The sequence below is a fragment of the Silene latifolia genome, chromosome 9 (assembly GCF_048544455.1).
Source record: "Silene latifolia isolate original U9 population chromosome 9, ASM4854445v1, whole genome shotgun sequence".
Lineage (NCBI taxonomy): Eukaryota > Viridiplantae > Streptophyta > Magnoliopsida > Caryophyllales > Caryophyllaceae > Silene > Silene latifolia.
The window spans coordinates 172,848,354-172,861,018 of record NC_133534.1 but is presented as its reverse complement, the minus strand read 5'-3'; the positions used below and the strand labels follow the sequence as shown (position 1 = coordinate 172,861,018).

At 39.1% G+C, this 12,665-nt stretch overlaps 1 non-coding gene across 1 annotated transcript; it reads left to right on the top strand.

Moving 5' to 3' along the window:
- The first annotated feature begins 3,716 nt into the window (after positions 1-3,716).
- LOC141602988 (small nucleolar RNA R71) lies at positions 3,717-3,823 on the top strand. The gene has a single exon (XR_012524889.1). It is a non-coding gene; the product is annotated as a small nucleolar RNA R71 (small nucleolar RNA).
- The last annotated feature ends 8,842 nt before the right edge of the window (positions 3,824-12,665 follow it).

Genomic DNA, 12,665 nt, shown 5'->3' with positions numbered 1-12,665 from the left:
GAGGCTCGGGATCATACTTCCCATATTGCTTATAAAATTTATGTTCATCGCTAAGACCCAAAATTTTACCCAATTCCGGAAAGGTAATGCGTCTACTAGTGTTAGCTAGACGAAACTCAATATTTTCCCTATTCTCAACTTTTGTCACTTTTAAAGAACTTAAGAATTCCAAAACAAGGGAGGGGTATGTTACTTCCTTCATTTCAAACAATTTCTTCAAACCCATGGCATTGAAAAAGACTCTTGTTTGCTCAAGAACACCTAACTTCTCTAAAGCATCTTGACATATGAATTTGGTGGATTGGATTTGTTTCATAGCAAACTTGACAAATGTATCTCTATGGGCATCGGAAATGAAAGTTACCTCCGGATAATGCAAGAGTTGGTTAATTACCGGAGTAGAAGGTGATGCTTCCATAGAAATTTGTTGAGGTGGTTGCACTTCCAAGCTTGGTGTTGCTACCACCATTGCCATAGCTTTCTTCATTTGTAGAGCTTTTTGCCTTTGAGAGAGAGATGTAGTCTTTGGTGCCTTTGCTTTTGCTTTTGTTGCTCCCTTTGTTCTTGCCATTTGATGAGCTAACCAAGTAAAGAGTCAAAAATCTTCAATTTGTAGAATGCCCAAATCGATTTTGAAGGTGAAAGGCTTTGCCTTTATAAGAACAAAAATCAATTCAAAGGTGAAGATTTTGTGCTTGGTTTTGATTTTTGATGAAGATGGAGTGATTAATTTGTTGTTTGAAGGATGGTTTGATTTGATTTTGGTGAGTTTTGATGAGGGTTTTTGTTTTTGAGATGGAGAGGATGAGGGTTTTGATGTTATGGGTAGTGTTTATGAGTGAATGAATGAATGAATGAATGAAGGGGGGGGGGGTATTTAAAGAACTCGACAATATTAGGACGCAGGCGCAATCCGTGCGGATTAGGCGCAATCCGCTCGGATTCTTCAGCTTCAAATTTTCAAAAATCCCGCCTAGAGACGGGCGGATTCTGGGGAATCCGCTCGGATTCTTCGAGATGAGACGGGCGGATTCTTGTCAGGACGGACGGATTCTTGTCCAGAGATTTTTCTTTGTTTTTCTTCAGCCTCAAGACGGGCGGATTATCCATAAGACGACGGATTACGTGAGACGGGCGTCTTTCCGAAATCCGCTCGGATTCTTCAATGACAAGAATTTTGCGAGTTTTCAAAGACAGCCCAAGACGGGCGTCTCGAGCGGGGACGCTCGGATTTCTTGAGACGGGCGGATTATCGGGAATCCGCTCGGATCCTTGTCCTTTGTTCCCGGATTTCCCTTATCATTCTTTCTTTCTTTCTTTCAAATCTTGTGTTCTTCATTGTGGGGGCACTACTAAGGCATGAATAGCCTAGGCAATTGCCATCCCCACACTAAGGTAAAGCACTACACATCAATTTAAAATCATTAGTCCCTCCCTCACTTCTCTCTTTTCATGACAATTATTTTGATCAAAGTAAATAAAATCCAAAAATGACAAAGATGCAATACAAAAATTAAAAAGTAAGTTAGGGAGTTAGAAATATTTACAAGTGGTGGTTTAGGGAGGACTCCACCAAACTCTCATTCTTGATGAGATGTCAAGGGGGCATGTTCAAGGTGTTGTTGATGTTGCTCAACACCTCGAAGAAATAATTAAAAGCTTGTTCATTGTTGTGGTAGAGGTCCTCAATAGACCGTGGCCCTTGTTGTTGATCATGATCGATGGCATGCCCAATGTAGGGATTAAAGATCCCTTCAAATTCGTCATCCCAAAGACCACAAACTTCATTGAGTTGATCATTGAAAATCTCTTGCTTGGATGGAGACAACTCTCCCAATTTCTTCTTTTGGCCAATGAGGCCATCATCTTCTTCCTTGGTTGATTTTGATGAGCTTTGCAAGCTCTCCTTGCCACAATTCACTTGCTCTTTGAATGGAGCATCTTCAATTTTCTTCCTCCATTGGAGTTCCGATTTCTTCCTTTCATCTTTTCGGCTATAGTGATCGATCATGAAACATGGCTCATGCAAACGAGGAGCTCTCATGGTCTTGTCAAGATTAAAAGTTATGCTTTCATCTCCCACTTCTAGAGTGAGCTCTCCATGTTTCACATCAATCACCGCACCCATGGTGTGTAGGAAAGGTCTTCCTAAGATAATCGGAATGTTGGAATCTTCCTCCATATCAACAATGACAAAGTCCACCGGGATGAAAAACTTCCCAATTCGCACCGGGACATCTTCCCATATCCCTAATGGTGTCTTCGTCGATCTATCGGCCATTTGAAGAGTGATATTGGTACATTTAAGCTCTCCCATTCCCAACCTTTTACTTACCGAGTACGGCATGACACTCACACTAGCCCCTAGATCACATAAGGCTTTGTTGATCGTTGTGTCGCCAATGGTACACGGTATTGAGAAGCTTCCCGGATCCTTTAACTTTGGAGGTGAACTCCCTTGAAGTATTGCACTACTCACTTTAGTGAAGGCGATAGTCTCAAGTTTCCGGATTGACTTCTTCTTTGTGAGGATATCTTTCATGTACTTTGCATAGGCCGGAACGTGATTGATTAATTCCGTGAAAGGAATTGAGACTTCTAAATTCTTCACAATTTCCATGAATTTTCCAAGTTGATCATCAAATTTGGGCTTGGCTTGACGACTTGGAAAAGGAAGTCTAACCACAATGGGCTCCTTCTCTTTGGCTTTGTCTTCATTTTTCTTTGAACTTTCTTCTTTCGATGATTCCCCTTCTTTGGGACCTTGCACCACAACTTCATTCTCACTAGCTCTCACAACTTCATTCTCAACTTGCTCCTTCGGTGCTTCATATGTTGTACCACTTCTCAAGTGAATGGCACTAACCGTTTCATGTCTAGGGGGATTACCTTGAGGCGGTAATTGCCCCTTTTGCCTTTGTGAGTTTGAGGATGCTAGTTGGGTCAATTGTGTTTCCAACATCTTGGTGTGAGCTAGAATGTTGTTGATGGTGGTATCCTTTGCTTGGCTATCCTTTTGCATTTGGGTGAAAAACTCTTGTTGATTTTTTTGCATTTGAAGGACCGCTTTTTGGACATCAAAACTTTGGTCATTGTGGTGATTGTATGGATTTTGATTTTGGTAACTTTGGTTTTGATTGAAAAAGGGTCTTTGATTTTGGTTTCTCATGGGTGGTGGAGTGTATGTTGGTTGAGGATTTTGGACATTTTGGCTCTTGTATGAGAGATTTGGATGGAACTTGGTATTTTCATTGTAAAAATTTGAATAAGGGGTGCCACTTTTGTAAGCTTGGAAAGCATTAACTTGTTCGGTCGTTCCCCTACATTCACTTGAGTCATGACCCAAGGTTCCACAATTCTCACATATCCCGCTTGGGATTGATGAGGATGCCGCCATGGCATTGACATGATGCTTTGATGATTTTGAGTTTTCCTCAAGCCTAGCCATAGCTTGTTCAAACTTCAAGTTGATTGTGTCAATGTGAGCACTAAGTTGAGCACCCAATTGAGTAACGGTGTCCACTTCATACTTTCCTCCTCTAGTAGCCTTGCGAGGCCTACTATATTGCGAATTATGGACCGCCATTTCCTCAATCTTGTTCCATGTTTGATTGTCATCAACTTCGGTGAACATTCCATTTGATCCCATATTGAGAATGTTCCTTGAATCTTCATATAAACCATTCCAAAATTGTTGCACTAAAAACCATTCGCTAAGTCCATGGTGAGGACATGAGCGACAAATACCTTTGAACCGCTCCCAAGCTTCATACAAAGACTCTTCATCCCTTTGCTTAAAACCCGTAATTTGAGCTCTTAGCATATTGGTCTTTTCCGGTGGGTAGAATTTTTTGTAGAAAGCTAGAGCTAACTTCTTCCAAGATTCTATTCCAAGAGTGGCCTTATCAAGGCCCTTCAACCATTGCTTTGCGGTGCCGATTAACGAAAAAGGAAATAAGACCCATCTTATTTGGTCTTGAGTCACGCCCGTTTGAGAGATAGCTTCACAATAATCACAAAATGTTTCCATATGAGAATGAGGGTCCTCACTAGGCATTCCCCCGAATTGGCTCCTCTCAACTAGTTGGATGAAGGCGGACTTGGCAATAAAATTACCGGTGAGATGTTGTGGGGTAGGAGTACCATTTGGTAAATCCTCCTCGGTGGGTATAGAGTGTGACGAGAATTTAGGCATTGTAGGTGGATTTTGTGGGATATTGTTAAATGGGTTCTCTTCTCCTTCTATTGCGAAAGGATTGACAAACTCACTAGTGGGTTGAACAACTTCACCAACACCTCCCAAATTCCTCCTAACAAGTCTCCTATTATTCGTCAAGGTTCTTTCGATTTCACGGTCAAAAGGTAACAAATCTCTTTGTAACCTTCTAGACATGCAAAATATCAAACAACTAGAAAACAATTAGAACAATCCTTGAGGAGTTTTACTTCCCCAAGGTGAAAGAGACACAACTAATAACAATAAAAGAAATCTTAAATCAATTAAACACCGTCCCCGGCGACGGCGCCATTTTTGATCGGAGCCATTTGGTGTTCACAATTAAACATATGTGGTCGTTGGTCAATGGTCGATACAAAACACAATTTATACTTCACAAACAACTCTACAATTAGTAAAGAGGCAAGTAAAGGTCGGATCCCAAAGGACGGGTATTGAAATGAAGATTTTATTGCAATTAGTGGTGTCTAGGGGTGTCACGAATTGGGTTGATGTAGAAGGTCACTAAACTAGAATAACAATGAAATAAACTAGCAAGATAAATGAAATAAGGGGTGTAAACAATTGATTAAAAGCACTAGGGCGTCATGGGTTCATAGGGGATTCATGGGATATGATCATACAAACATGTTCTCAAATTATAAGCAAGCAATTATTGTTGTGATGGATCGAGTTGGGTTATGTCTTACAATCCTAGGAAAGTTTGGGTCCCGGAGCCGAATCTCTTGGATTGTACAACACCTACAAGTCGACTTAATCTTCCCTACTCAACACATGCATGGTCTAACAAGACTCGAGTTGGGTTATGTCTTACAAGTCAAGTTGAAAGGATAGAAGATGATAGTAAATGCAAGGATTCATAGGCTTAGCATTTCATCAAATATAACATGTGCATGTATTAAGATCAAAACAAGAAAGCAAATAAGATATGAAAGCATATTAATTTAAGCATGAATCATTCCCCATGTTGGTTTCCCTAATCACCCATTAAACCCTAGCTAAGAGACTACTCACTCATTATCATATTGATCATGCTAGAAAGGTTGTCAATCATACTAACATAATGAAACATGATGAATAAATGAAAGTAATTAGCAATAATTAAAAAGGGATTAAGAGATTATACCTACTAATGATTCCAATAATAAGGATGCAAAGAATAATAGAAGAGCTTGATGATTGATGGAAGGTTGTCAATCTCCCAATAAACCCAATAATCTTCTAATTACCCAAAATAAATGAAGAACAAGAGAGAGATTCAAGAACTAAAACTTGGATTAAAACTAGATTAATATTTGATTACAATATTGAAGAGAGATTTGATTGATATTAACTACTCTAAATATTGATAAGAAGAACATGCTCCTCTAATTAGACTAATGGGGTATTTATAGTGAAAATTAGGGAGGATGCATTAGGGTTAACTAAGGGCTAAACTAGTAATTACACTTTTTAAGTTGAGCAAGGAGCCTCCGGGATTATCCGAGAGAAGGGCTTCTCCATTTCGTAGTTAGAAGAACGAAGCTATCTTGTCTTTGTGATCCGTCTGGCCGGGAGTCGGGACGGCCGGATCAGGGTGGACGATCCGAGCGGATCAAGGAACAAGACGCTCGGACTGGGCATGGGGAATCCGAGCAGATTCCTGGTGAGGACGCTCGATCGGCAAGGACGGACGGATTCTCTACAATCCGTTCGGATTGTAGTTCAGCAACTTTCCTTCTTCTTTTTCTTCCCTTTTCTTCACGAATTCCTTGGGGATTTCCTTGGGGACTCAAGGATCCTTTTCTCAACAATGCTCTTCTACTATGCTATGTACAAAGGCCTTCTAGTCTTGTCTCTCCTTGATGCTTGGTCATTGAATACGATCAATTTAGCCTCGTTTTGCCATGAAAATGCAAGATTCTTACTCCTTTCCTACCAAGGGATCAAAATCTCAAAGAATATGCAAAACAAAGAACTAAAGATAAGAAATGAACCAAATAGGCACTAAAAAGCATGGAAACAATGGTAATTTGGGGGCTAAATATGCGCTAATTACGGTCACATCAATAACTAATCCTATATTTTTGGCAAAAAGATCATGCATATAATATCTTTTAGAATAAAAAAATTCCATAAAATAGTTTGACTTGTTTTGCAAGATAAATCTTCCAAATAATTTCAAAGATATTTTTCTCAATAAAACCAGAAAGTTCTTGTAAAAATATGTTAGCCAAACTTCGGCCCATGGGAGTGAAGGAGCTAATAGCAATGGTAAAGGAAGGGCGGAAGCCTCAAATGATGGGGATACCGTAGAAGTGAATAGTAAGGGGGACGAATTCATGGATTTCTATGAGAGTGATGAATCAAGGGTCAATTAGAGTGATGACCATGGAAGGAGCAATGATGATAAATTAGAGTGTTATTTAGCATTCACTTGGTGGAGGAGGGAAAAGTGGCACCCACCATGGCTTTTGTAAGCTCTTTCTTTCCTTTTCACATGTCAAAAATTAACTTGCATATTAGTATTGTTTAGATTAATTTACATTCAAGTTATTTTGGATTTTGATTAATGAGTGTCCTAGCAACATCAAGGACTTTTCCACCTTAGCAACATCAAGGTGAAGACAAATCTTTCTCCCGCAAGGAAAATCCAAAATGACAAAATTGCATAGCATGCATGGCCTTGTGGCCAAACTCCCTCCATAGCTTTAACCGGTTTGGGGAAGTTTGATCACAAGCAACCCTAGTTAATTCAAATTAGCTCTCCAACCTAATCGAAAGCATGCATTATTTAGAATAGCTTTGTTTGCATCATGTGTAATATATTTCATATAGTATGCATTTAGTATAGAATTCATGCATTTTATATAGCTTCATGCATTTGCATTTGCATGCATTTCCTATCGTTTTGTCCATTGAGGATAATGTCCACACTAGTGTGGGGATGGGAAATTCTAACATCTAACCTTTATTACAAAAATGACAAAATTTGAAAAATTCCAAAAACATGTTCGTCCTTTGTAGCATAGAATTGTATATACAAGTTTGTTTGTCACTTTTATCACATGGGGACTACTACGCCACATTCGAAGCATAAGGGATAAAGAAGACCGCATGGTATAATATTTCCAAATCTCCTTCTCCCTTTATTATATATTAATAACAATGGGCTACTTTTTGTTGATGCGGTTTATACCTATGTGATGTTAGGAGTTGCATTTAGTTTATATAACATAATAGTTGATAGAATCATATGTATTAGAGTTGTATATATGTTAGTTGCATCATGGCATATAGTTGCATTATAGGAAAACTTTGTGAAAATGCCTAATTAGGAAGCTTGACAAGTATATATAAGGCCCTTGTAGATAATTTTTCTCCTTGAGACTTTGTTTGCTAGAATACCTTCAAGACACCCTAGGATGTGTCATACTAGTATCTTTTGTCCCATGGTCTAAAGCCTAGTCAAGGGTTTGCATGTGAGTCATCTATCCAACCTTATGATATGATATGGACTTGATCAACTTATCTAGAGGACCTTGATTGACTTGGTGGTTTGATAAACCCAAAAATACTTTTCATTAATAAGTTTGAAGTGCTTAGTTCAAAAGTTTTGTGATGTGGAATCATTTTTAATTGCTCAAGAAACCTCAAATGTTTTGAATTGTTGAATTGCCGAGAAATTTGATGGAGGTATACCACTTGAATGTGCTTTGGTGAGGGATCCATTGAATTGGGCCCCCACACGGTTGTGAATTCAACCGCCCAAAAACAAAGTGACTATCACCCTAAAAGCTATTGTCTAGAGGTAAACCGGTTGCCTAATAAGCGATTTGCGAAAGCAAAGGACACTAGCAAATGAGGGATAAACCCCATCTTAAAGTTTTGAAATGTGAAATGCGGAAGTTGAAATGAGGCCAAATTTTGAATGCTAGTTAAAATCCACTACTTTTGTTTTAATTGACTTGAGCACTTCATTCCCAAAAACCTTTTTGTTATGCCACCTTGTTGAGCTTGGGACGATCCTTGGCCTTTAAACTTGTAGAGAATCCGAGATTTGTCATGTCATATGCCACTAACATCATAAGGATCATCCTTCCACCCCATCCGATCGCCCTTGACAAAGCATTTAGCAATTGTGGATGAAAGTAGCCTAGTTTAACACAACTTGGAGGTGACTTGTTTGTATCCTCTTGGACTTAGTAACTTGGAGAACTAATATCTATGGTGGAATGTGTACCCTTAAATTTCTTCCCTTTTAGAATATTTCCGCCACTTAGATGAGGAAAGTGGCTATTCTTTTGTAGATGCATCCTTTGACGTGTTTTGTGTGCTTAATGTTTGGATGCATTGCAATTTTGGCAAGCCCCGCCTTGCCTTGCAAGAAGGCATCTTACCTCATAGATGTCTTGTTATGAGTTGAAGGGGCAGAGTGAGACCCGCTAATTGTCTCACATCGACTATTTTATTAGAGTAGTATAAATAAAGGTCATAGTTTTAGTCACCTCTTTACTCGGGATGAGAAAAGGTTCGGTTTGGGGATATTTGACGTGACTCGTATTTACGCACATTTAGTCCCTTAAGTAGCCCCGTTTCAATGCTTTCTAGCATGCATTAGGGTCATTTCTTATCTTTAGCTTCCTATTATGCATATTCTATGAGATTTTGTGCCCTTGGTAGGGGAGGAGTGCTAGCCTTGCTTAAATGGAGCAAAACAGTGCTAAATTGATCGCATCTAACGACCAAGCAATAAGGAGGAGACCAATACTAAAGGCCTAAGTCAATAGAACAAATAAATGGGCAATGATGAAGGACCCCCACGACCCCTAAAGGATCCTCGTGAGTTAAGGGGCAACCAAATGAATGAAGAAGCAAAACTGCCCTTCAGGACGGGCGTCCCAAAAGGAGGACGGGCGTCCCAAAAGGAGGACGGGCGTCCCCATGTTAAGGACGGGCGTCCCCAAAGCAGGACGGGCGTCCCTCAGTGCAGGATGAGCGTCCATCTGAGGAAGTTCGTGCGTCCTATGCCAGGACTTACAAGGCGTTGGACTTCATTTAAGGGGCTTAATAGTCATTTAAGCCCTTAGTTAACCTAATACTTGTACTTAGTATAAATACTCCCTTGTAATAAGAGTTATGAAGGAGATTAGAGGAGACATTAGAGACTAATTAGAAATCTATTAGCTTAATTACACTTTAATCCTTTCTTAATTATTGTTCAAGAATTCGTAGATCTAGTTGGGTAATTGAAGATTATTTGGGATTATTGGAGAATTGACAACTCTTCATCATCAATCAAGTTTTCTTCTATTATTCTTTCCTTTCCATTTGTTCATCATAAGATTGGTACAATTTTTTACTCCTTATTTAATCCTAGTTTATTGTTTTACTCTTCTATCATGTTTATACTTGTTAACATGATTGACACCATTGTTAACATGTTTTCCATGATAATGAGTGAGTAGTTCCCTAACTAGGGTTAGTGAGGGATTAGGGGAGTTAATTATGGGGTATATCTATACTTAATAAGTTCATATGAATCCTTGCTTGTTGTAGTTTTAACTTATGCACATGTTATGCTTGATGAAATGCTTGATTGACAACCTAGCATGATTCTCTTATCCTTTCAACAAGACTTGTAAGACATAAACTAACTCAAGGTTTGTTAGACCATGCATATAGTTGAATAGGGAGGACTAAGTCGATGCAGGTGTTTTAAAGTCTTGATCAACTCGGCTCCGAGACCTAAAACTCCCTAGGAATTGTAAGATATAAACTAACTCGATTCCATTAGAACAATAATTGCTTGCATCTATGTAACTTATTTATGTGATCTCATCATAATTTCCCCTATGAACCCATGACACCCTAGTGTCTTTAATCAAATGTTTACAACTTCTTTTCTACTTGCCTTGCTTTGCTTTCCATTTGTTTACATTTTCTTTGTTAAGTAGTTTAGATTACATTCTCAACTCAAACCAAATTGTGACTTTAAGGCACAACTACTCGCATTTGATAGCTTGATTCAATACCTGTCCCTTGGTATCCAACCTTTACTTACCGCTCTACTAAGAGTAGTTTGTTGAGATTATAAATATTGTTTTGGATCATAAACAACACGCTCATCAAAAACGCTCTTAAATCCTACCCGTGGAATAGCAGTTTGACCCAAGTTCCTGTAATAAGCACGAGCCTCTTCCCTCTCATCCTGCCACTAAACCCCGGCCTCACCCCTTAGGTAGAACGTAGCCTTCTCTACCATCATTGCTTCTGGACACTTAACTACCTCTAACACACTCTCCATCTCCCCATGCCAATTATCAAGCAGCTTTGGCTCACCAGTGCCCTCAAAAGTAGTGGGATTGAAACGAGAAATGGTGGTGCTCATCCGGGATGCATCCACCGGTTTCTCTTCCCCTTTCCCTACGTTCTTGAGTGCCTCTATGAGCGCGTCTTACTGCTCAATCATTCTGGCAACCTCATTCAGAGTCATCTCTGATGCCTGAATATACGCGGCTGATCTCTTTGGCGGCATGCTGAGCTGATATAACCAAGATAAACGTAAGCACATAGTCTACGGCTCAAAATAAACAAACCATTCGCCAAAGAATTACTCGGTCGAGTACTTCCAAGTACTCGGTCGAGTACGGACTACTCGGTCGAGTACTGAGACTACTTGGCCGAGTATCCTACTCAAGTAGCTGACCTTCAAAACACATAAAGCATACTCGGTCGAGTACTCAAGTTGCTCGGTCGAGTGCCCCTCTTACTCGGCCGAGAGGTCATGGCCATTAGCAACTGTTCAAATCTCACGTACCCACACTCGGTCGAGTGCCTGGCTACTCAGCCGAGTAGCCCCTACTTGGTCGAGTACCCGCCCTGCTCATCCGAATCATGCCAAATGATCTACCGTTCCACTTTAGCATCACATATATCCTTACATACATCATTCCTAATCATATTACTATCAATCAAAGCCAAGTAATTAAAACTTAAACATGCTTCATATCATCCACAATACTCCCTATTCATGCAATCATAGACTTTCAATCCATCTAACAATTCACAAGAAACATATATATGTAACGCATGTAATGATTCCCCAAAGACTCCTCACAGTGACCAGCTCAAAGTTTTAAGGGCCAAAATGCGGCTTTAGGACGTCTCCCAAACCTTTGCGGTAGCTTCAAACAACTCCTACCCGGATTCATTTGAATTAGACACCCTATATTCATTTTGTTCATTGGTTTTAGGTTCCAATATCGTCGCTCTGATACCACTTTGTAACATCGCCATATACCAAGGTGGCTTACCAAGGACCACCCTATCATATAAAGGTGCTACAATCTCGGTTACCCGAGGCAAGTATATCAATAGGGACCATCAAAGAACAATTATTAAAGTATAAAGTTAAACTTATTACATGTCTCAAAAACAAAAACCAAAGTATACGAAATGTAAACTGACACGGCTGTCGCAACCCTATCAAAAATAAACAAACCGGCTCAACTAATATAGTAGAGGTAAGTCGGGTATCGTACTCCACAGGGAGGCTATTATATCTACTTATTATTCCAGTTTGTCACGGTAAAAAGTGGGTGTTTTGATTTATTTTCTAAACTACCAAATGAGATATAAGCAAACAGAAATAGAGCAATAAAAATAGTAAGAGAAATAAAGTTGTGATCAATTAAAGAGAAGAATGCTAGGAAGTCGGTTCACCATGGTAATTAGCCAATTATGTCATAAATAGATCATTCTGTCTAATGTGATAAGGGTAAAGGAAAGGTCCTCTGGTCCACTTTTTGCCCTAAAATACTACTAACTTAGCTCTCGCCCTCATTAGTGTAGTCTACTGTTCATAACAGGTCTGTTCATTCCAATCTCTCGATCTAGGTCTGAATTTAACCGGATTAACTAGTTTAGAAGCGTGCACTCAACCAAACGATTACAATTAAATTGTCATAAAACAGTTCTCACAATCAAACCATCTAATCTAATTACAACATCATTATTTCACTACCATGGCTCCCCTAATCCTAACATAAAAAGAATTAGCTACGCATGTTTATAACGAAACTATAAGAATAATGGATGAAACAACAATTAAGATAAAGATGAAATAACATAAACTTAACAATAACAATAATTAAAACAATAATTAAGAACAAGGATTAAAGATGAAAAGATGAATTAAATTGAATCAAGAGAGTAAGAAAGATTACAAAGTTTTAGATCCGGCAAATAATGAGCAAAGCAACGTACGAAAGAGAAAAGAAAGAAAGTCTGCTGAATTATTAGGAGCAAAGTATCAGATTAACAAGTGTCAAAAAGATCATTAAACCTAATCATGTCTTCTCCTTATATAGGGAAGATATCTTTTATTAACCTAAACGTACTTAAGATAAATAAATCCTACGACTAAAGACAAGAGCTCTCGATCGAG